Genomic DNA, 26,514 nt, shown 5'->3' with positions numbered 1-26,514 from the left:
AAGAATAAGCTTCTCTAATCATTTACAAATGAAGCCCTGATGTTAAGAGGTCAATTCCTTCTCTTACAACCACAAAGATCACTTATTTACTCATCAAAATGGACAAGAACAGTGGGCTGCCCTATTTATGACTGGTTTTTTTAGTCCAAAATAGCCCATATATATTCAAAATCCTCCCCTTTGCAAGCCCCCAAAGTCACTCAAGTACTTGGGTACAAGACGGGCTTCATTGAGCCATGAATATGTAATAGAATGAGAGAAGACGTACATAAGAGCATGCTGAATACTTTTTCTCAGGTTTCCCCCTTTTATGGACTTTCGTACCACTCATTTTTGTCATACCAAATGGACGGGCAAGAGGAGTTCTCACCTTCCTTGTTTGTATCTCCTTCTTCAGCTTCTGTTTGCCTTGAATTTGCATACTTTAGAGCATGCACCATAGCCCATAGCTCATCCTCCATCTGCCAGAGGTATGCAGGCCCATTTTTTGCACCGAAAAATATGGGTTGCATCCTCCATAGCTCCCACTCTTGAGTTTGACCATTTAGGTCACTTATAAGTCATATAAGACCATTATTTCTGGTCCCACACAAACCTAGTGGACTTTTGGCACTTCTCTTGATTTCTAAACAAATTTTCCTCTTGAACCAATGTGACTTAGCCTGCAAACTACACACATAAGAATTCTATGATTTATATTATGAATAAAAAACTCTTTGACAACGTAGTGAGCATCGGAAGGTCCCCAAGAATAAAGAACTCTACTTTAAGCTCAAAAAGTAAGAGAATATACTTGCATGACAAGAGGCAAAAAGACCAATTGGGTACAATCTCCCCCCATGCCTTGTGTGAGTGCTCCACAAGGCATGTATTTAAAAATTTATTCCTCTCAAAGCTCAAAAATAGCCTAATTTTACAAATAAGCATGCTTTAGCTTTTGTCCAAATAAAAAATAAAGTGGTTGGGTGGCCTCAGAGTCACGGGTTGCGTCCAAATACAATGTCCAATAATGAAATATTTAAATCGTGTGCCCATGCACATACAAAATAATAAATATTTGACAAGTGCTTCAATAAATAAGCTCACCTAAATAAATATTAGCGCCGCACCTTTAATAATAAGACACACATCCTCAAAAATGATACTTTCTTCTAGGTAATTTCAATGCACACTATAGCCCAATGCGTCCCAATGCCATCAGTGCCTACTCTATACATCAACTGAAGCATTCACAATTGTTAGAAAATAATAAAATTCAATCGAAAAAAGTGAATACCCAACAATCTTTAGCTACAAAATAAATAATTAGGTGGGAACTTTGTCCTAACCTTAATTTAATATGACTGCACTCTAAACTCATAAACATCCATTAATTTAAATATGTATTTTGCAAAATCATCCACTGTGGAGTCACCCACATGCACATTAAATTAATGACACTCAAAAAGGACAAGCGTCCCCACCAACTTCTAGCACAAGAAATCCACCTTGTGTACGAGCCTTGACAAATAAATATAGTTTTATGAAATCCACCGCAAAACCTCACGGAATTCACCTTGGAATATGCCTCATGGCATCATACCCCCGAGGTGGAATAGCAATTGTCCTCAATTGCTATATGAGCTCAATCTGGAGTGACTAGCGAGGGGTAAGCACTTAGATCACGGGCGTGCATCCATTGTGCCTCTTCAATAGGATGATTTTTAAACTTAACCAAATATCTAGAGTATCTACGGCCAATTCTAGTGGTCATAATGTGTTTCTCAAAACTTTGTAATCTTCTCTTTTCAATGTGTAACCAACCATAATCATCAACTATGAAACTCATAGCTTTTCTTTTCTTGTTAGCTTGTTTTGTGTATGATTGTTGGGCTTTTGCAATCATGTCTTTGACTTCAGCAAATATATTAGCATGCATATTGGCAATCTCATTAGCATCTTTAACTTTGTTTGACAATGATGTAACATGTGTAGGCAATCTATGTACATAGATGATTTTGAAAGGTGCTTTCTGTGTAGCTATATGTGGTGTATTATTGTATGCAAACTGAAGTAAATGCAAGTGTGTATTCCATGTTTGTGGTTTTGAAATTGTGTATGCAGGCAAAAGATCTAAAATTGTATTATTAGTATCTTCTGTTTGCCCATTTGTTTCAGGATGAAATGCAGATGATAAATAAATCTTTGTACCTAAATCAGCAAACAAAGTAGTCCAAAAACTATTGCAGAATCTAGAATCACGGTAAAAAATAATAACTTTTGGCAAACCATGGTTACTTAAAACAGTCTTCAAAAATAATTGTGCATCTTGAGATGCAGTTAATGTTTTGTTGCATGGAATGAAATATGCTTGTTTGCTAAATCAATCTACAATAGTCCAAATCATGTCATGATTAGCTTGGGTGTTAGGTAAAGTAGTAATAAAATCCATTGAGATATGTTCCCATGGTCATTCAGAAATTGATAAAGGCATTAATAAACCATATTTCTTACCATGGTATCGCTTAACTCTTTGACAAATTAAACACTCAGATACAAAGTTAGAAACATTAGATTCCATCTATGGACAATAAAAATCTTCAACCAATGTATGTAAAGTAGAAATAATAACTCTATGGCCTTGATATGAAGGATAATAAATTTCGTGCAACACAAATGATTGAAATGGAATAGTTACACACAACCTTTTCTAATAAAACATAAATCCATCAGTATAAAACAATGAATCTATTGGAATCTAATTATTTGCAACTAATTTATTCAAATCATCTTGAAAACTAGGGTCTTGGTCATGGGTATCTTTCATAGGAATAAGGGAATCAAAACATATAACAGAGATATTATATGGATAGTTAGTCTTCTACTCAAGGTATTGGCAACAAAATTCTATTTTCTGGGTTGATATTTGATAAGTGGATGAAAAATTTGAATAAAGTAGCCCATTTAATATGTTAGTTAGAGATTTGTGACTGACTTAGGAGATGTTTGATACTTTGTTGGTCAGTTTTGATTATGAATTCAGATCCCATTAAATATTGTTTTCATTCACGTAAAACTTGTATTACAGCTAGCAATTCCTTATCATAGGTAGAATACTTGAGTTTAGATGGTTTAAGTTTGTAGCTAGAGTAGGCCATGGGATGTGAATCTTGTATAAGGATGGCTCCTATTCCAGGTCCACTAGCATTAGTGACTGCTAGGAAGAATGGTCCATTAAGGTCAAGTAGTTGCAAAACAGGGGCGTATGTTAAGGCATGTTTCAGTAAATCAAAAGACTTTTGCTAATTATCATACCAATGATATAAAATACCTTTCTTTGATAATTTTGTCAAAGATAATACAAGAAATAAAAAATTACTCACAAATTTTATGTAAAAGCTAGCAAGATCTAAGTAAGAACGTAATTTATGCACATTTTTAGGTATCGGTAAATTCAAAATTTCTTCTATTTTTTTAGCATCAACTTTAATATCGTCGAATGAAACAATATGTCCTAAGTATTCAATGTGGGTTGGGAAAAAATTCACTCTTTTTAGAATTAGCATATAACTGATTCTCTTTCAATAATTTGAACACCAAATATAGATGTTCATAATGCTTGTTCTCATTCTTACTGAAAACCAATATGTCATCAAAGAAAACAATGACACAATTTTGATGCTTCAAAAATATGTGCTTCATCATATGATTGAATGTGGCTAGTGCATTAGTTAGACCAAAAGTCATAACAAGGAATTCATATGTTCAAATTGTGTTCTAAATGCCGTTTTGAAAATATCAAATGTGTCCAATCGTACTTGATGGTATCCAAATTTAAGATCTATCTTGCTAAATATTATAATCCCTTGTAGTTTATCCATGAGGTTGTCTACCTTAGGGATCGGATATCTATTCTTGATAGTGATCTTATTTAGGGCACCATAATCAATGCACATTCTATAAGTGTTATTTTCTTCTTGACTAATAGGACAAGTGCACCAAAAGGTGAACTACTGGGCCTAATGAGTCCTTGGGTTAATAATTTTTCAACTTGGGTTTGAATTTCTTTCTGTTCAATTTGATTATCTCGATAGGGTGTTTTACATGGTGGTTGAGAACTTGGAATTAAGTCTATTTTATGATCTTCAAGACGTGTAGGTGGTAAGTCAACAACAAAACAATCTTTGAATTATGAAAGAAATTGTGCGTGCCTAGGATGCATTTGATTTTCCTTAGCTTCAATTTCATGCACCCATATTAAGTAGGATTTGCTACCTTTTCTTAATGCATATTTAGCCTATGTGTGACTAAGTTATGTAAAAGTAGCAAAAGGGTGTATACCATATAATGTGATTTTTTTTCCATTAGAATGAATATTCATTGAATGTGTGGAATAATCTATATTGAGATTATATTTATGACACCAAGGCATTTCTAAGATAATGTCACTAAATTGCAAAGGCACAACTAAGAAATTTTTGCACTCAACATAATTGCCAATTTTAATTTCTAAGTCATGAACTTCTTGTGTTCCATTGTATCTAGTGCTTGAGAATATAACCTTGATGCGATAATGAGTTGAAACAGTATGTAAATTCAATTCTTTGACCAATTTTGCAGAAATAAAATCGTGTGTGCTCTCAACATCATGTAAAACAATCTTTTCTCTACCATGCACGGAATTTTATTATTAACAAAGAATGAGGATTTGGCATACTTGGTAAAGTATCTGAAGTAGTACCTATATCGTCATCATCTACCTTGAAATCTAGCATTTCTTTATGGTCTTCATCTTTAGCCGCTCCCAAGTAGTTGATGTGAACATTTGGCTTTTTGGATTGACAATTCATCACTAGATGTCCAGGTTAGTGGCACTTGTAGTAGACTACGGGTTTGGCTTTGGAAACATTATTGGTAATAGCGGGGAGTTTAGGTATGTTGAGATTTGGCTGGAAAGATGGCTTAGGATTTGGATTTGTGTTTGATGGTAAAGCAGGGGGTCGTGTCTAAGATTTACGAAAAGAAGATGCAACAAATTGAATTTGATTGGATCTTTGAAATGTAGAATTGAATTACTTTGTATCGAAGTTACCATTAGTTGGGAATTGTTCTGGTCGCTTCTCTTGTCCTTGAAATTTGTCTTCAGCATCATGGGCCAAATAAATTGCATCCTTGAGGGTCGTTGCCTTGAACATGTTCACCTCGACATAAAAGTGAGCAAGCAGACCAGACATAAACTTGCGCTTGTGGATCACCTGAAGTACATCTTCAAGCATTCGAAGTTGCAATAAGGCATTCCAAAAATGCTTGGTATATTGTGAAATAGACTCACAATCCCTTTGTTGTAGAAGATCCCATTGTTTTATTGCTTTTTCATGGAATTGAGGTGGGAAAAAAATTCTGCAAAAATTTCTTTTGAAAAGCCTCCCAAGTAGTAGGACAATCAATAATTTTGCGGACAACAGTCCACCATAGCGATGCTTTGTCTACTAAATGGTTAGTGACACACTTGAGTTTGTCTTTTTTTGGCATACTATTCTTCATGAAAATAATCAACAAAGTAATTGATAAAAGCGAGAACAGTCTTTCCATCATGTAGGCCATTAAAAGTACGAAATTTGAAATTTCTTTTATTTATCTTGGCTTCTTTCCTGATAGATTGTGCTTCAAGTGTCGCATTAATTATACGTCATATAACATCCTCGGGTTGTCCATCTTGTTGAACAATAGATCGTTGAAGAGTAACCAGTTGAGCTTGCAAAGTTTGAGGTGCTCTTCATTCCTCTTGAAGCTGCATCATAATTAGGTCCAAATTTTGCTCCACCATTGGTTCTGGTAAATCACCTTCGACCATAAAATCTTCCATATTTTGATCAGTCATCATGCAAAATTTCAAACAACCTCACACACTTGAAATCTTGTTAGCGGGATGAGCGTAGCTCAAAGTTGGGTTTACAAGGCTTGCTTCTTATTTTTTAATGGCTTTTTGCGATCTTTCTTCTTTTTGCAGGTATAGAAGTTGATGAAGGCTTTTTTCAAGTGGAAAATATACTGTGTGTTTTAGTTTGCGTGTTGGAAACTGTCTCTGTCAAAGAACAAATACGAACAAGGGCTTACTAGATTTGCAAAACAACTGGTTTGAGATTAGTTGTGTGTGAACTACCTGCTGAGAAGGAGATTATTAATGAAATTCCTAAGCTTTAGTAAAGCTTAGTCTTAAGCTTTTTAATTAAAGCTTATTCAAATCGTCAATGTGTAGGATGAAAGGATGTTGACGCCGAAGTCGTTGCCAATCAAGGCGTGTTGCCGTCATTGACACTGAGCTTTTTGGAAACTTAAGTAAAGCTTAAGCTTTTATAAATCTCTTAAGCTTATTGTGAATGAAATTCTTACTTTTTGTCTTTGACAAGAAAAACGACTTTCAATGAAACTTCGCAAGTGGTCCTCTGCTTCCTAAGAGAGGTCCTTCACCATCCAACAGCACATCAGGGGATTCTTCACTGCCAGGAACATGTTGGTATTGACGGATCATCACAAGATTGATTGTAGAGCCTGTTTGTTCTAGGAGCTTTGCCTTTGCGCGAGATGGTAAGAGATTGGAAGCCCTTGATCTCAGCTTCACTCTGATATCACTGATGCACAAATCGGATGCTGGATGCATACGTAGTGAGCGTTGGAAGGTCCCCAAGAACAAAGAACTCTACTTTAAGCTCAAAAAGTAAGAGAATAGACTTGCATGACAAGAGGCAAAAAGACCAATTGGGTACAATCTCCCCCCATGTCTTGTGTGAGCGCTTCACAAGGCATGTATTTAAAAATTTATTCATCTCAAAGCTAAAAACTATCCCAATTCTACAAAGAAGCATACTTTAGCTTTTGTGTTTGCTTTTGTCCAAATAATGAATAAAGCAGTTGAGCGGGCCAAGAGTTGGGATGTGCCCAAATATAATGTTCAATAATGAAATACTTAAATCGTGCACCCATGCACATACAAAATAATAAATATTTATCAAGCGCTTCAATAAATAAGCACGCCTAAATAAATATTAGTGCCACGCCTTTAATGATAAGATGCATGTCCATCAAAAATGATAATTTCTTCTAGGTAATTTCAATACATGCTATCACCCAGTGCTTCCCAATGCCACCGCTGTCTGCTCTACACATCAACTAAAGCATTCACAATTGTTAGAAAATAATAAAATTAAACCGACAAAAGTGAATACCTAATAGTCTTTAGCTACAAAATAAATAATTAGGTTGAAACTCTATCGTAACCTTAATTTAATATGAGTGCACTCTAAACTCATAAACGTTCATTAATTTAAATATGTATTTTGCAGAATCACCCACTATGGAGTCACCTACGTGCACATTAAATTAACATGACGCCCGAAAAGGACAAGTGTCCCCGTCAACTTCTCACACAAGGAATCCACCTTGTGTACGAGCCCCAGAAAATAAATATAGTTTTATGGAATCCACTACAAAACCTCACAGAATCCATTGTGGAATATGCCTCTTGGCATTACTTATGCATGCATGATAGGTAGTCTATTTGGATACATTAATACTCTAGCATACACAACCTAGCACTAATACATATCATCACCACTAGTATTATATTTGTATAAGCATAATCAATGCATAGTCACAATTTAGCTTGAGTATAGCACTATACTAGGAGCAATTACATTACATCTTCCATTATCAAGCTTAAATATAACATTCCTGGAGCCCCAAGAGGAACACCAAGGAAAAGGGAATTCTCTTGCAAGAAAATCTATCTTGTAACATCAACAAGCTTGTTTATCATGTTTCATATTATCACAATGAAGAAAAGAACACCAGGCACAACAAATGTTCATACAGCATCATGTAGATCTCCCACGGATTTGATAGAATCAACCATATTCTTCAATATCTTGACAAAATCCATCAATAGAACAAAGAAAGCAAAGGAATACACCATCTTTGAATGGAAACACATCACATAGTATTCATCTTCAATATCTTCATAGTCTTCTCTCTCAATCTCTCATATGCAATCACTCTGTTTGAGTAGAATTAGCTATCTCTGACTCTCTCTCTCTCTCTCCATCAATAATACATCATATCCTCACTACAATCTCTCAAAATTACTCTCAATAATCCTTCTTAGGTCGTGGATACCCCTCCCAAGAGGTATGTCTGATATGAAGAGTCACCAGAGCCACTACAGTGTCCTTTCATAGCTCACTACTGTCACTTCACTCTAGTCTTCACTTGAGTCTTTAGCAGCTACTTCTTTCACTTCTTTCAACTCTTTTACACTTGTATTCACCTCTTTCCAAGGCTAGAAAACTTTTCCAAGCTACACTCTCATCCATCAGAACACATACAGAAGCATACAGAATAGTCACAGAACAGTACCAGAACAGCTACAGTACAGAACAAAACAGAACAGAACAGAGACAGAAGCTCTACAGAAGACCTACAGAAGGTTACAGAAGGTCATTAAAACCACATAACTCATACTCAACCATTCCAAACTCTCACAAAACATTCAATAAGCTTTCACAATATCTCAATCTTCATCAATCAATACTCCATCCCTCCTTACAGAAGACAATAAGAACAAAACAGAAGGTATACCGAACCAATCAGAACATCACAGAACCACCAATAAACATCATGAACTTCCAAAACACAATCAATATAATCCAAAACACTCTCAAACCACTTCCAAACCAATCAATCATCTCTTAAAATCAACCATTCAGCTCTCAAAAACAACAAAAATCAGCCAAAAAACAAGTCATTTCAACACTCAACATATCCCCACACTTAATAAGGAAGCGTCCTCGCGACCCAGGAAAAAGGGAATACAAGTGCTTTTAAAATCGCAACTTTAATCTTTAATTATCTTTTAAAAAAGAATCCATCCACCACGACCCCAACTTATAACATGTTTTTGATATAAAAATACAAAGAAAGAAAAACCCATTTTACAGTAACACATCTTATTAAACTAAAAATCACAACAAATGTGTAAAGGATATAAGAGTTTGCTTCTTCTTCATCTGCATCAGCTTCAACTCTCCAACCACGACCCCAATATCACAATTCTTCAAAATATAGCTCGCACACGAAATCCAATCCAATAGAAAACCACCACGGTCATTTTACATAAATGAACTCACAACACAAACACGAATACACAACACAACCATCTGAATGACTCCTCCAAAAAGAGAGATTTTCATTAAAAAGCATCCACCATACATTGGAAAGGTATCAATGAAGATGATCCCTCTTGAAAGATTGATGTTGTCGGAAACAATCCATAGACAAGGATTCATCTACAAAGGTTTTGGGAGGATTTTGAAAAAACTGAAGACAGCACATCCTTTCCAATAGGACCAGGTATCTGCTAGGCAAACAAAGGGCATGAAAATACAATATATCCAGCTGTTGGGAATCAATGCTCACATTGACATTCATGCACAACTTTGGAATAGGCTTGGAATCATTATGAGAGTGCCTATGCATATACGCCAAGTACCAAGCAAAGTGAGCAGTTAATCTCACTGAAGGATCGGCAGACTGTGAATACTGCTGAGCAAAATGAACATAGTTCTGATAAGCTTGATTGGAAGCTATCCATTCTCCTGGAATTACTGGCCAATTGATCTGAGGTCCGGTAAGGGAATCATCCAAAATCCATCCCCTTCTTCTGGAAATCTGATTATCAAATACGTCACAATCACTAACCAACTGAGGTGGTTGAGATATAGAAGTGTTAGGAGAGGGTAATGGAATAAGGAAAAGTGGATGAAGGGAGGGATAGGAAAAATCATAAAAGGATAAAAAGGTTAAAGAAGGAGTGGCAGAAATTTGTAGGGAATCACTAAGGAAGGGTGTTAACTGATAAATAGGAAATGTGGAGGGTACATGAATGGATGGAGAAGGACAAGGTGGAGAAGGGGAAAATACCCTATCCTCAATAAAGGAATAGTATGTAAAAATGGGAATTTGAGGGAAAGATGAAGGTTGGAAAAGAAGGGGTAAAATAATTGTGGAATTAGATTGACAAATGGAAAGATATATAGCATAGTGGTGAGCCATTTGTTGGTAATAGAGGAGGGTAGGAACAGAAGGTCCTAAGAGAGATTGTCGATGATAGGCATCAAAGAAGGTGAATCAAACAGATTATGTTTTGAAAGATAGGCTAAGAGATCCATCCTCAGTTGATTAGTACTCTGGGCAGAGATAGGAGCTGTGTTTTGTCTTTGATTCAGGACTACAGAATTAATCATGGGATGCCACAAATTATCATGACAATCAGCCACTTTGGAGGAGTAACCTTGGAACATGTCAGCTATGTGCAACTCCAAATGGTTGACATACAAAACAGCCTGTAATACCACATCCCCCACATACCATGCCATATCCACCTCATCTGGAATTAACAAGTCTCCTTGTAGATACATGTATGACATCAACATGGTATCTGGCGTGACAGAATCTTCAAACACCATCCTTACTACCTCTATCAACAACTCAGCAGACCAAGCCCCACTCCATCCATCCTCTGGAAGAGGTAAATCCATCGTGGAAAGCTTCATGTAGAAGACCAACTTCTGTAAGTGGTAGTGGACAAAGAAAGAATGGTCTGGTGGAACATATTCCTGAAACTATTCAAAGGTAGACCATAACAAGTCCATTCTGGATTGCAATCTTTCCACTTTATCTTGGAATAGAGGACACAAAGTAGCTTGTCTCTGAAGAGCAGCCAAGTCCTACTGTGAAAGAGAAGGAATCAAGGGAACATGAGGGCTTGGAGGAACAGAGCGTGACTTTGCCAGTTGATCTTGCAACTGCTTGATTTGGGAGGCTTGGGATGCCACTGTGTCATTAGCAATCTGTAAAGCTGAAAGTTTGTCATCTAAGAGAGCTTGGAACTCCTGCGCTTCTCTGGACATCCTCTTCTTCTTCTCTGAAAGGCTAGTAACCTGGGATTGAGCCTCTAGTAACTGGATCTTCAAAGAAGAGATCGCATCGCTTTGGGTGGCAACTAGTTGGGTTTGTTGTTCCATTTGCTTAAACAAATCTGCTAGGGTATCCTTAGCAGAAGCTAACTCGGATGTTGCCTTATGCAACTGGTCCTTAGACTGCATGAGCTCTTCATAAAAAGATGCGTACAACTGTTGAACACAGGCTATCACAGTGACAATTCAATGGAGCTCTAAATGTCTTTACAGAGGAAAGGAATTGCATCTCCTGAAACGAGACTGTTCAGTGAGGGAACTGATATGTCCAATGATCCTTCTCGATGTGCTCTGAACAGGTTATTACAAGTGAGATACCCAGGGAGATCACTGCCAGAGGTAGTAGGAATGGGCACTGAAGGAAGTAATGAAGGAGCTTTATCCGCTACCCGCTTCAAGCGTTTGTGCTGGATGACCAGGGGAGATGGAGAATCATCATCCTCTATGTCAATAGGTTCTGACTCATCTGAAGGTGGAGGAGGAGGTACTGGATCTGATGGAGGAGGTGGAGGCACAGTCTTCTGTAAACCTGAATAGGTCAAGAAGGCAGACAAATATGATCCATATGTGACATTGGTAACATTACCCCTGGTGACTTTGATGAAATGTTGATCCATTTTAGTGAGGAGGTAAGTGCTCCAATCAATAGCAACTCCTTTCAACACCATCCTAGAAGCTGTGAAAAGCTCTTTGGACAAGTACTGGGATGGTGTTTTGGCAGGCATAAACCTGTCCTAGAGAAACTGACAGATCATCTTCCATATGGGATCAGTGATCATGGAAAAGGAAACTCTTGAAGAGTTGATCACCTTCTTAACATCCAGCATTTCCCTTGTCTGCTTTTGCAACAGCTTCATAATCTCTTCATTAGAGAAAAGGTGACGAGTGGTAACAAAAGGTTCACCTTTGGAGGGAAGAGACAGAGCCTTCCCTAAGCCTGGAGGTGTCAAAGTCATAGAAATGCCCTAGACTAGGCCTGTCTTCTTGCTGTAAGAGGCCAGAAATTCATCACATAACGATGGATCATTTGGAAGCAATGGAAAAGAAGTAGCCACAAAAGCAGCGAGTCCCGCCTTCGTGAGAGGCTCAAAAGTAAGTAAGGAAGAGTAATCCCTACTAACTAATGGGACGTACTAGATAGGGGGAGGAGCATGAGAAGGCACCATTCAGATGGTTACACACACACCACAAACACAGACAATCAAGGAGAATGCCTGCAAAGCAACAAACAAAAAATCCAAGGATAAGAAAACAACCAAAACAATAAAACGTGACTCGACCAACCAACCCCAAGCAATCCACAGCCTAGAAAAAATTTGACATGACCTTGAGACATATGTGACCAAAAGCTTCATGTATGCATCAGACAAACACCCAGAACCCCGTATCAGGCAATAAAAGAAAAAAAACTGCACACCGTACCCGTAACCGTAGCAAAGACAGTAAACCAAAATAATACCACATCCGACACATATCAAGACTACATCGTTGATAAACCAGTGTTTGACCTGGAAAATAACTCTAATGACTGCGCATACCCATCCCACGAAACGGGTTCATTAAAAAGGGGAATTAAGTACAGTGAGGGGGAATTAATTTAATGAAGGGTTGATTTTAATAAATTATTAAGAAATGGGTAAATTTTTATTAAGTGATAAACCTTAGCAAGAAAACGGCGGTTCCTTATTATAAATTTAAGTAACAATTATTAGGTTAAAACGGTGCTTTAATTCGAATCCTGGACTTCGATACCCGGACTGGGTCTCTAAATGCAAGTTCATTGATTACAATGTAAGGTGATGTGGAGCGCTTTTTTGCCAGTGCGTGCTCATGTGACGGCTGGTTCATTTTAATTAAAAATTAAAGTGCCTCTGTAGCGCACGTAGCGCGTGCTAAGTGAACAGCGGGTTTATTTTAATTAAAAAGTATGTGTGTGTTTAGCGTGAATGCATGTGGAAACTGTGGGTGAATAAAGAGTTCATTTTAACAATTAATTTGTGATTAAGGGGAAAATGAAAATAAATAAAGCACATAAAATAAATACCTGGAAGGGGTGTGTATGTAATGCAGAAATGCGCACGGAAGAGTCCCCCAAAAGAAGTGAATCCAATAAAGGAAAAGTAAAGACCACTGACGAAACAACAAACACAACACCTTAGTGGGTGTGTTGAATTTTTTTTTATTTTTGTAATTTATGATTATTTTTGGTTGGTTTTTGATTGTGAGGTTGTTTTGTTGTTTGGGTTTTGTTTTGTGTTTTTTGTTTGTTTTTTTAAAAATAGGGGTACCATGTATGATAATATTTTAAAGTGAAAAATGAATTTTAAAATGAAAAATGAATGGAAAAGGGTCAAGAGGGATAAGGGAAATTTTGTAGAAGTTTGTAGAATTTCTTTAGAATTTTTCACTAATTGTAAATGAATTTGTGACATTTGTTGGTAATTTTTGGGATAAATTAGGAAATATTGAATTTTCAAAAATTTTGGGGTTGGAAATTTCCAGCGAAAAAATTTCCAAAAATTGGCAAAAAGCGAAGGGAATTTTCAGAATTTTTTTTGAATTTTGATGAGGTGGAAATTAATTTATAAATTAATGAAATCAGTTAAATTAGGAAAATCAGCTTAGTTTGGTAAGTAAGGTCAAATGAAGTCAGTTAAGTCTTGTTAGTCTGTGTAAGTCATGTAAGTCTGGCTAAGGCAAGTCAGGTTAGTCAAATGGAACTAGGTTAGTCTAGGGGAAGTCTGATAAGTCAGTTAGGGAGACTAAGTCAGTGGAGACTAACCTAAAGGGGGTTAGTTAACCTAAGTAGGGTTAGGTTTACTAACCCAACTAGGGTTAGTGGGGTGGGGGTTAGGTTAGGTTTACTAACCCAACTAGGGTTAGTGGGGTGGGGGTTAGGTTAGGTGAATTAGGATTAGTTAATGCTAAGTAGGGTTAGTTACCTGGGGTGACAGGGAGGAAGGAGGAGGAGGGGGAAGAAGAAGGAGGAAGACGAGGAAGAAGCGGCGGCGGCGGCGACTTCGGCGGAGTCGGCGGCGGTGATCCTACAAATGCAGCGGTGTCAGGCAGCTGTTCGACGGCGACGGCAGCGACTCGTCTGGCGAAGGCGACGGCGGCGACTCTGCTGGCGACCTCCTGGCGAATGCGGCGGCTCTGCTGGCGACATGCAGGCAGGAGGCAGGAGAGAAGGGAGGAGCAGAGAAGGAGGAGGGGAGGAGAGGGAGGAGAAAGGAAGGAGGAGAGAGGGAGGACGGCGGAAGAAGGAAAAGAAGGCGGCAGGCAGGGAGAGGGAGGAGGGGAAGTGGGAGGGGAGAAGGAGGGGAGGGAAGAAGGCGTGGGGGTGGGAGGAGGGGAGGTGGCGTGCATATGGGGGAGATGGGGGAGAGAGAAAGAGGGCAAAGGAAGAAGAAGAGAGAGAGAGAGGGAGGGAGGAAGGGTAGTTGGGAGGAGAGGGGTCCGTGGGGGAAAAGGGAGGGTGAGGGAAAAAAATTTATGTATAAATTAATTAATTAATTAATTGAATAATTAATTTTTTTTAAAAAGGAAAACAAAAGAAGAGGTGAGACGCCCCTGTCCCGCGTGCATGCGCGCGGCAGGGGTAAAAAAATTTGCGGTGACGGGAGGGAAAGGACGTCGAGATGCAGGGACGGAGCACGCGGACACGACCGGGGCACGTTAAGACGCGTAAAATGAAAAAAGGCGCGTTTACCCGCGGGACGGAGCGCGAAAAAATACATAAAAATAAAGAAAATTTAATAACTCCCAATCCAGACATCAAAACGAAATAGCGTAAAAACAAAAAGTGGGCAGGACAACAGGGGGAAAACAAGAAAAATATGTGACGGAGGTTCCGGGAGGGGTAAAGGGCGGTCACGTGCAAAAAACACAAAAAAGAATCAAAAAACACAATTAAAAATTAATATCGGAAGATCCGTGCATCGGAACGAGGTGTAGAAAAAAGGAAAACTGTGCAGAAAGATGTGCCCGACAATCCTATCACATCAAAATATAATTCTGACTGAGATAAGATGCGTTCACGTGGGAAAAGCCCAAAAAAAACCCTGGAAATGGGATCGGAAATTAATATCGGACGAACCGTTCACCGGAATGACATGCAGGAAGAAGGAAAAATGTCTGCAGGAAGGGGTGACACCGGGTTGTCACGTTAAACTGCAGTTCCGGTGGAAGTAAGAGGGGTTCACATGTGAAAAACACCAAAAATACACACGAAAACTCACTGAAAAATTAATAAGTAAAAATCCAGAAGTCGAAAGAGGGGGGAGGAAAACAGAAAAAGGTGGGGGAAGACACAAGGGACACGGCGGTCAAATCAAATTGGAATTCCAATGCAAACAGTGCAGGTTCACATGGAAAAATGTCAAAAAGACGCACGAAAAAGTTGTAAAAAACCGGAAAATTAATATTGGACAAAGCGTGTATCGGAATGACATGGCGTAAAAAGGAAAAATGTCAGGGGAAAAGTGGTTGTCAGGGCTATAATGTCAGAGCATGGTTCCGAAGCAAGAAAAGTGCGTTCACATGGAAAACCAGCTAATTTGCGTAAAATGCTTTAAAAATTAATAACGCGAAAATCGTGCACCGGAACAAGGGTAGGTAAAAAGGAAAAATGGTCAGTTCAAAGAGAGGAATAGGGCTATAAGGTTGGATTGGGACTTTGGTGAACGTAGGGTGCATTCACATGGAAGGACCTTAAAAGCAGGGAATGATGGAAAACTGCAAGGGAACAGCCCCAAGGGTGGGTGTAACGAAAACGGGTGGGTGGGAAGGGACCCCATTAGGGTAAAAGCAAGTCATGGCATACATGCATGAGTAGGTTGAGGCATATGCAGAAGGGTAGGCAATGTAGATACGCAGGGACGCGTCCCCACACTTAAGACCTTAACGGATAGGGTTAACCGAACAATAGGGACCTAGGACCACGCCACAGACCATCCACTAATGTCCCCACACTCAAAACATGACCGTCACGGAGAAACAAAAGATGTAGGGTTAGAAAAACTTGGCCCATTTCATCAAGAAGCAAGGTTGAGTGTCGATGGCACGTCGAGTGTTGTTGTCGGCTTCTGGAGGTGCCAAGGCATCTTCTCGGCACACGTCTGTCATGGCAACAACCATATGGCAGCACCCAGGGAGGTAGCTGATGGAAGGAATCGCAGGAAATGCATTGTCGATGATGAGGGATATTACACTCCACTCACAATCACTCAAATGGAATGAAAGAATAGTCACTCGCCCCATGACTAATATCACTCGAGGAATAAGGATTGAAACCCATATCTCGTACCCGGTTGAGGGATCGACAAGGAGGGAATGGTGCAGAAGGAGTATGCCAAGGTGAACAGTTGATGGTGCATTAGTGCGTCCAACCCGTCTAGCATAAGTGCAAGGAGGAAGGCAAGGGAGCCTTACAGTGTAGTGTACAGAACAGGGTGATGTGTCTTGTGATGACGGCAAAGACCCATCCCGGCGGTGCATAGGGAAACGGGAACATACCTAACTCCAAGTATCGTAACGTTCCTCAATCTCACCTCTCGGTAATTGATTAAAGAAACTCTAGTCACACTCATCCCACCCTCTGTCTCATGCTCTGTTGATAGATACAGGAGGGCAGCCTTTTCCTAAAACCCATTGAGGTAATCCTTACGAGCACTTGTGCAAAGGTTGTATGCCTTGTGCGCATTCGATGGTGCATCCCGCCCTGTGCCGGCATATAGTGCGAGAAGGAAGGCCAGGGAGCCTTATGGTGCAGTGTACAGAACAAATTATGCTTTGTGCATTGAGAGGCCCATCCCGTGCGTGCAACACTGCATTCACACTTCTCACCTCTCATTTGATTTGAAGGGGAAAGACTGGTCACTCGCCCCACCCTCTGTCTCACTCCTTGTTGATAGTTACAAAGGGCAACTATACTCACTTCCCCATCCGGTTAGGATGAAAGCTCACGTCACTCGATTGTTTGTCGATGAAGATCACATCGTCAGTTGTTGAAGAGGCGTACCCAGGGAGGTAGCCATCAAATCGAATGTTGTGTTAGATAGGACATGTCGTCTGCTAGAGGACAGTTAGTCACTCTGTAGAAAGACCTAGGACACAGCGTACCAAGGGAGGTAGCTTCGGAATTGGATCCTGGGGATATCAATTAATGAATCCACTTTCTGGACTGCTGGGTGTTGCCACCTTTTCCACAGCTAGCTTCTGGCCCAAGGGTGTTTACCACATTTTCTTGGACGAGACATGTTATGACAGGGAATTGCTTCCTTTTCTCTCATAATAGATTTGTTTTTCTTTTTTGTAAGAAGTTGGAAATAGTTAAAATGTTGATAATATGCCATGTCACACTGACATTGGTATATAAGGAGATAAGTTGTAAATTTCCAGATTTTTTTGACATATCAATACAATTACAATCTTTCTCTCCCTTCTTGCTCCAAGCTTCCATGGCTTCTTCATCTTTCCTGTCTTTCTCTCTCCAATTCTAGTCTTTCTCTCTCCTCGTCACTCTATTTCTCTCTCTTCCTGCAGTCTTTCTCTCTCCTCTTTCTCTCTCCCTAGTTCTCTCTCTGACAAGTGGTATATTGTAAGAAGTTGGAAATAGTTAAAATGTTGATAATATGCCATGTCACACTGACATTGGTATATAAGGAGATAAGTTGTAAATTTCCAGATCTTTTTGACATATCAATACAATTACAATCTTTCTCTCCCTTCTTGCTCCAAGCTTCCATGGCTTCTTCATCTTTCCTGTCTTTCTCTCTCCAATTCTAGTCTTTCTCTCTCCTCGTCACTCTATTTCTCTCTCTTCCTGCAGTCTTTCTCTCTCCTCTTTCTCTCTCCCTAGTTCTCTCTCTGACAAGTGGTATCAGAGCTTCAGTCTTTGATCCATTATTTTCTTCCATTTTCACTCCTATTTTCCTATTTCAAAACCAATTTCAGACAAAAATGGTACAAGACAGTGACTAGTGGAGTGCTGCAGGACAACTACAGTTAGCAAGTGACTACATCTGGAGATATCCAAGGTCAGATATGGCGGATAAAGGTTTAAATGGCTGGACATCACTAAATTTTATGCAAAATTGAAGGTACACAAGTATGGGAGCAGTAGGGGAGTTTCCAAAGCATCTCTGGAACACAAGGACTGCATACAGACGCATTAATGGCAGCTTTCTTGGGAGTTTACACCTCCAGCCCACAAGAACTGCATGCAGAGCATTAATGGAATTGTGGCTGTGCCTTCAATAAAGCTGAAAAGAAGTCTCCATGCCTATTCTCATCCTGGCACCAGTTCTCGAAATACTTGAAGATGGGGTACAACTGGTACTCTGGGTGCTCTTTAAGATGCCTGTATATGGTGATGTACCTCCAGTAGCCAATCTTTTCAGATAGGTCAGAGAGCGAGGGTACATGATAACGAGATAGCCTTGTTATGCTTCAAAATCTGTATCTCTTCAAATGAAACACCTGCCCTGATACAAAGAAGCTCAGCCTGCATAAGTTCCACCTATTGCCGCATCCTCTGCATCTCTGCCGCCATAGGGTCACGATTCACAACTGGCTTGTTCTGAATATTGCGGACTCTATTGGCATACTTCAAGGTATTCAAAGTCTCTTCAGCATTTGAATCAGCAGGGCTGATGCATGCAATCATTACTGTCCGACTGTTCCCTCCTAAAGAATCTTGTAGAAGACGTGTGAGTTTGCTATCGCGGCTTTGGCGTATGCGGGGAACTCTCTGCCTGATCGCATGCTGGTAGCTGGGTGGGCCGGGCAGAATCCTGTTCAGGAGTTTCTTTCTGTGGAGCCGGGTCACATAACTGTGAGTCGTTCTGCTCTGGGGGAGGGGCGACGGACAGCTCATCGGGCTTATCCTCTATCTTGGCACGTTTGGGAGATAACTGCAAGCTAGCTTCACCAAAACCAGGGACTCATTGCCTCCAGAAATGTCTTCGCACCTCAGACAACCTTTTCCTTTGCATCTTCAGCTTCAGCTTTAATCTGCTACAACAGTTCTATTGATATCTTTTTGTTCCGTGCTTTCCCTCCAACCAATGTCACCATAGCTCAGGGCAGCATTGTCTTCAGCATACTTTCCTAGCTGAGAATCACTCGTACCAAGCCTGCCAGACTCTTGATACCTGCTTTCTCCATGCACACTGCTGCCTCCAAAATCTTGCGCACATTACTATCATCATCAGCTAGCTCTGCTGCAGTCTTTCCCTATACATTAGTAGGCCTTGGTGAAGCTCCGTAGCTAAGGAGAATCTGCACACAACGCCCGATCCACCGTTGATTACTTCATTCGAAGACTGGGCTAAGCAACAGCGCTCAACAGGTTCTCCATGCCAAGATTGAAGAAGTGATTCGCCTTGTCATTTGAGATCTAAGGTTTCTTGAGTTCCAGCCATCGACGATAGCCGAAGTAGCTGCATAGTGTGGCATCAAGGAGTTCCTACCGCAGCGATAGCTAGAGCATCTGCATTGTGCAACATCAAGGAGTTCCTACCGCAACAATTTGCTCGGGGTGAAGGATGCCGTAACTCAGTGCCACAAAGTCCTGCGGGAGTGCTGCAAAGCCTCAAAGAGGAGGCGAGTTTGTAGCAGACCATGCTGCTCTTGGACAAAACTCGAATCATCACAACTATCGCTCTTCTGGTGCTGCTGAGCTTCAAGAGGGACTCACCTCACAAGCTAAAATAGAGTTGGAGAAATCAAAGCCAGGTCATCAAGTTCAAGAGCTCCGAAGTCAGTAGGATTGTTGCAGCAGGAGGCAACCATGGAAGTGTCGGAGTTTCAGACAGCATCCTTCCTTTGGTATGCAGCTGCACAGTGGAGGCTGCTCCGCTAACAGGTGTGAAATCAGTCTGCGGAAGGAGGCCGGAAATGGAGGACGCTGTTGCTGTTGTGCACAGGTTCATTTCTCTTCCTCGTGGCTGTTGTTGCAGCACTATACCCAGAAGACAATCATGTCCCTGCCAAGCCAAGCAAGTCCACAAAAATCCGTCTGTTGGTTCATGTGAAAGATGGAAGCTTCCCTGAACCAAACTCCTGAGATGATGTCAGTGATTTGCAGGGGTGCTTTATGCTAGCAGATCTTCCTTCTTCTCATTACATTAAAAAAAAAAAATTACAGTCAAACAGATGTACAGGTGTTAGCATCTCAGAGTTTAAAAGGTAGTACACAGGCAGTTGACATCAGACCAGAATCATTCAAGTTGGTATCAGTCAAATCGAGCTCTTCTAGCTTAGGACAGGCATTCTCCAGGAATTCTCCAGGCTAGAAAACTCAGCTTTTGAAATATGATGGCATGACTCCATCTTTAGACTGACCAATTCTGAGGCAGACATTGCAAGGGAAGACAAAGCAGAATCTGTCAGCTCCTGACAGCAAGTAAGATCAAGTTTCCGAAGCACTTGGCAACCAGCAAGGGCAGCAGATAAGCCAGTATCTGTGACACCTTTGCATTTGCTCAGGCTCAATTATTTGTTGCAGAGTAGCAAAGCCATCAGCAAGGCCTACCAGGCCACCATAACTAACACTTTGACATCTTGATACATCCAGCATCTGTAATGTTTTGCAGCCATGTTTGAGGTCCAGGCTTCGAAGCTCCTTGCAATTAGAGCCGATAGCAATCGCGGTCCAGTTTGAAATCCCTGAACACCACCTCAAGTTCAAGTGTAGCAGCCTTCCGCAGCCTGTGCTTGCTTACAAAGTGCATTCAAAAAAAAATAATAATAATTTTGAGGAAGAGCTTAAACCAGATAAAGCTGAAACACTTTCAGTCCTTTCAATTGAAGAAGCCCTTGCTGCATTGCTAGCATTTTCTGTAACCAAGGGTATTCACAGGCATGTAGTCAATATCAGCAACCAATTCCACACCCATTTCAGGCCTATCAAATTGAACCCTGCACTTGTTCCAATCAACTGATCAATAAGAAATCCCATGTAATTCTTCCACCTATAAGGGAGTGGTCACGACCGCCATCACTTTCCATTGCATCAGACTGTCTACCTTGAAATCTATATGTACCCTGGGGGAACCACATGTTGTTGGTAAAGTGGCTGAGTGACCACATCCCTCCGTCTACTATTATAGCAGTTGCTCTGGTGTTTGTTGGGAGCATACAGTTGGATTCTGGGCTCAACCACTGCTGTTGAGCTTAGGAGCAGGGCAGTCAGAGATTTTTCTTTTGGTCTGCATGTGTTGAATCTCAGGGCAGGGTAAAGTTGAATGTGTCTGCTGGTCCTGATTTGGGGACTATGTATTTTGGGAGTATGCATGTCAGATGAGTGAAACCAGAATTTTAAGGCAAGGACAGGAACAACATATCTCTTCAGCTAAGACTACAATGGCAGCTAAGAACAATAGCTCCAGCTCTAGTGAACAACGTTGGCTTCAAATACAGGCTAAAATGGACAAACTTGGACAAGGTTGGCTTCAAACACAGGCTAAAATGGACAAACTTGGACAAGATCAGCTTCAAACAAGAGCTAATATTGACAAACTTGTAGTTTCGATTCAACAGTGTATTGCTCTTATGGGAAAAACAGCAGGACCTAAATCAAATGCTTATGCTCATGGCCAGCATCAATATGCTGATGGTACACCTGAATCGAATGCTTATGCCTATGGACAACATGTATATGCTGATGAGTATCATCCCATTGAACCTTGGCAGCAGAATGGTTATTATGGTCAACATGCTTATGCTTATGAGCATCCATCTCTTCAGCAAAATAGTTCTTACGGATGTAACAGAAATGATTATGCTTATCAGTACACTTCTAGCTTTGATCAACAGCAAGCAAGTGATTATGACCAGTACAGTGGGATCAATGATCAAAGGCAATATGCTTATGTATATGAGCAGCAAACATCAGTAGAAGCAAATGTATATGCTCAACCAAACTGTTCCTCTGATGTGCAGCAGGGCTATTATCACCATATGCAGTATGAACAGCATGAGCAATATGGTTATGAGTATGGACAGCCATCTGTTGTACATGATGAGCATGGACAGCCATCTGTTATGCATGAGCAGCAAGATGACTATGAGCAGCATGTCAAAAATATCATAGAGCTGACTAATGGTGATGAACAGGTGTGTAAATTGCTATCTAAATCTAAACGTGTTAGACACCTTACTAGTGATACAATACGGGAACTGCATGCTGCGGGCTTATGCTATCGTTGTGCGAAGCCACTATCTTGTAATCACCAAGCCACATGTAGGGCAAAGTCTGCCAAAATAATCTTGCTATTTGAATATTATGATGTAAATGATGGAGAACATCTTGTTGAAGACCATTCTGGTATGAGTCCACAACAAGAAGTTCAGTTCAAGAAGGCAGATTATGGACAGCATGTGGACTTGGAAGACCATCATGCAATGGAGACTTTATTAGTGAGTACTATCATGATGATCGTGTTTCCAGCAGTATTTGATTTCGATCTTATGAAAGTTGATCCTATGCATGGCAAAGATACAACTTTTCCTTTTGATCCGGGAGGCTACAGGCTGATTTTGACCTCCTGTATAGATTAGTACTACTATTGAGTATTAGGTAATCTTTTCTTTTATCCCTTGTAATGCTGTACAGAGTAGTACTCTGTTCTATCCATCTCCTTTTTAGCTTGTTTCTAGGTTTGTTTTTGAGGACAAAAACTTTTGGGAAGGGATGGATTGTAAGAAGTTGGAAATAGTTAAAATGTTGATAATATGCCATGTCACACTGACATTGGTATATAAGGAGATAAGTTGTAAATTTCCAGATCTTTTTGACATATCAATACAATTACAATCTTTCTCTCCCTTCTTGCTCCAAGCTTCCATGGCTTCTTCATCTTTCCTGTCTTTCTCTCTCCAATTCTAGTCTTTCTCTCTCCTCGTCACTCTATTTCTCTCTCTTCCTGCAGTCTTTCTCTCTCCTCTTTCTCTCTCCCTAGTTCTCTCTCTGACATTTTTTTTTTTGTCTTCTTTTTTTTCTTTTTTAATATATATATATATATATATATATAATTTTTTTAATTTTTTTCCCCCCTATTCGTGAGGGTGTTTCCACCTTTTCTCGAAGAATAGGTCGGCATGACAGGGACCTAAGTCCTTTTCTCCCATGACTGATATGTATATATTTTTTTTCTTTTTTTTTTCGAATTAAGCAAGGGAATGGTAGAGAGACCATGTATCAGAACCAACCTCGCCACAGTCGCTAGTGGAAAATAGAGGATAAAAGATCAAGGCTGGAAGGTGAAGTGGAGGGGACAGAGGGTTGTGTCCATCTCATCAGGAGTGACTGAAGAACAGCTATCAAAAGTAGCAGCATAAGAAGTACAGTGCCGTGCCAACGAGGGAAAAGATCAAGTGACCATGATTGTCAAGATCCCCAAGGAGGGAAGTACTTCTTCAGGTGATATCCATTGATCAGGAAGGGATCATCAGAGGCATCAACGGTCTGCACTTGGAAAGAGCCATTAGGGTTAACGGCAAGTACCTTATAGGGGCCCATCCACCGCTGTTGGAGCTTGCCAGGAAACTTGCCAGATCGTGAATCATAGGCTAGGACCAAATCACCTTCTTTGAACTCCTTGTGCTTGATGAAGCTGTCATGGTAAGCCTTACGTGGAGCTTGCGTGGCTTCCATGCACTATAGAGCCATCCTATGAATTTCGTCCAAACATTCCAAGTGCAGGAGATGGCGTTGCAGTGAATCATCGTCCCCCAAACGCTCTTTGATAGCCACTCTCAAAGAGGGTAGTTCCAGTTCAACAGGGAAAACAGCTTCTATACCATACACCAGCTGGAAGGGTGTCTGTCTTGTTGCTACTTTATGGGAGGTTCTATACGCCTAGAGGGCCTCTGTAAGTCAATCTTCCCAATCACGACGATGTGCGGCAATTGTTCTTATCAGAATCGAGCAGAGGATGCGATTGGTGACTTCGACTTGGCCGTTGGCTCTGGGGTAATAAGGAGTGGACTTGCGATGGTAGATCTTATACAACTCTGTCAACTCTTCCATGACTTTGTTGAGGAAATGAGTGCCTCTGTCACTTACCAGCTCTAAGGGACTGCCAAAACGGGTGATGATATTCTCATACATGAACAGGGCCACACTGTTACCATCATCCTGCTTTAGGGCTTTAGCCTCACACCACTTTGTGACATAATCCGTACATACGAGGATGTATCGGTTCTGTTTCCTTCTGGTAGGAGGATCGATCGGACCTATGAAGTCGATGCCTCACTTCTCAAAAGGCTTCAAAGGAAGGATAGGTCGCAGTGACATGGCACTTTTCTTGGTGGGTTTCCCCATTCTTTGACAAGCATCACATCTTTTACAGTAATCATAGGCATCTTTGTGAATTGTAGGCCACCAATATCCTGCTAGCAGAGCCTTCCTGGCTATAGCTTCTCCTACAAAGTGGCCTCCACATGGCTCATCATGGCAAGTCTTTCGAACAATCCCAATCTCATTTCCTGCAACACATCTTCTGAGCACTTCATCTTTGCCTTTCTTGTATAGTGCGCCGCCTAGCAGGGTGTAGGGGGCCGATTCTAGCATGAGCTTCTTCCTTTCCCGACTAGAAATGCCAGGAGGGTACTGTTGGGTTGCCAAGCAGATTGGCAATGTCTGCATACCAGGGAGTTACAGTTTCTACCAAGAATAGGGAAGCATTAGGGAGGTCTGGATCATCCTGCTCCTCATCTGCAGTTTGTGGGATACGGGATAGATGATCAGCCAGAACATGGGAACGACCAGGCTTAGTAATCACCTCAAAGTCGAACTCCTAGAATAAAAGGAGCCATCTCATCATTCGTCCTTTCACATCTGCTTTGTTCATCAAGAAGGACAGGGCCTCATGATCCACATAAAATTTAAAGTGGGTAGATAGGAGGTAATGGCGAAACTTTTCCAGGGCAAACACCATTACTAAGCACTCAAGCTCTGTCACTATATAGTTTCGTTCTCTATCAGCGACTTTTTGGCTTGCATAATAGATCGGTTGATCCAGCTTCGAGGAGCCCTTCTGGCAAAGGACTGCGCCTAATCCTTCAATAGATGCATCAGTGTGTACGTGGAACTCTTTCGTCCAATCAGGAGGTTGCAGAATGGGTGCCTCAATCAGACACTACTTCAGAGTGTCGAAGGTTTTGTCACATTCTTCCGTCCAAGTAAACTCTGCATCTTTCCTCAAAAGCTTGTGCAAGGAGGTTTCCTTTGTTGCAAAATGGGCTATGAACCTTCTGTAGTAACCCGCATGGCCTAGGAATCCCCTCAATTGTTTGAGGTTGGTGGGTGCTGTCAGAGCTATGATCTTTTCAATCTTTGCAGGGTCTGTTGATATCCCTTGTGCAGAGACAATGTGGCCCAACAGAACTTCGGAAGAGACCCCAAAGATGCATTTGTCGGGGTTGAGGGAAATCCCATACTCCCATCATCGGTCAAAGCATTGTTCCAGGTATTCCTAGTGTTCACGAATCAAACTATAGACACAGAAGTCATCCACATATACTTCAATAAAGTCGTGCAGATGATTTTGAAATGCAGGCATCATGACTCGTTGGAAAGTAGCAGGGGCATTGCAGAGCCCAAATGGCATCACTCGGTAAGCGTAGGTCCTCCATTCTGTGGTGAAGGTTGTTTTGGACTAGTCTTCTTCTGCTATCTGCACTTGGTTGTATCTGCTGAATCCATCCAGAAGGGAATAAAGCTCATGTCTTGCCACTGTGTCCAACAGTTGGTTTGTGGAAGGGATAGGAAAGTGATCCTTCTTCATCTTGGAATTGAGCTTTCGGAAATCCACACATATACAAAGCTTGTCATTCTTCTTGGGTACAACCACGATGGGTGAAACCCATTCACTATTTGCCACTGGATAGATGAACTCGGCTTCCAGAAGCTTCAGCAGCTCTGCTTTTACCAATGTGGAATAATTCGGGTTCATTCACCTCTATCGGCCGTACTGGCTTGGCATCAGGCTCCAAGTCAATATGATGTTGACATATTGTGGGATCAATCCCCTTTAGGTCTTTGTAGGACCATGCAAACACGTCTAAATTTTCTTTCAACAAGTTGTACAAGGCTGACAACTCCTCTTCTGGGAGGTTGCTACCCACCTTCAAGTGGCGTTCAGTGCAATCTGCATCCACAAAAGTTAATTGCCTTTCACCTTCTACTTCACGGATGAAGGTCCCCCGGATTGCTTGGCATCAGGCTCCAAGTCAATATGATGTTGACATATTGTGGGATCAATCCCCTTTAGGTCTTTGTAGGGCCATGCAAACACGTCTAAATTTTCTTTCAACAAGTTGTACAAGGCTGACAACTCCTCTTCTGGGAGGTTGCTACCCACCTTCAAGTGGCGTTCAGTGCAATCTGCATCCACAAAAGTTAACTGCCTTTCACCTTCTACTTCACGGATGAAGGTCCCCCGGATTGCTTGGCATCAGGCTCCAAGTCAATATGATGTTGACATATTGTGGGATCAAT

This window comes from Lygodium microphyllum, chromosome 17 (genome assembly GCF_053477565.2).
Source record: "Lygodium microphyllum isolate KBCC chromosome 17, Lygodium_microphyllum_v1.1.10, whole genome shotgun sequence".
Lineage (NCBI taxonomy): Eukaryota > Viridiplantae > Streptophyta > Polypodiopsida > Schizaeales > Lygodiaceae > Lygodium > Lygodium microphyllum.
The sequence above is the reverse complement of the archived record's forward strand: the minus strand, read 5'-3'. Positions refer to the sequence as shown.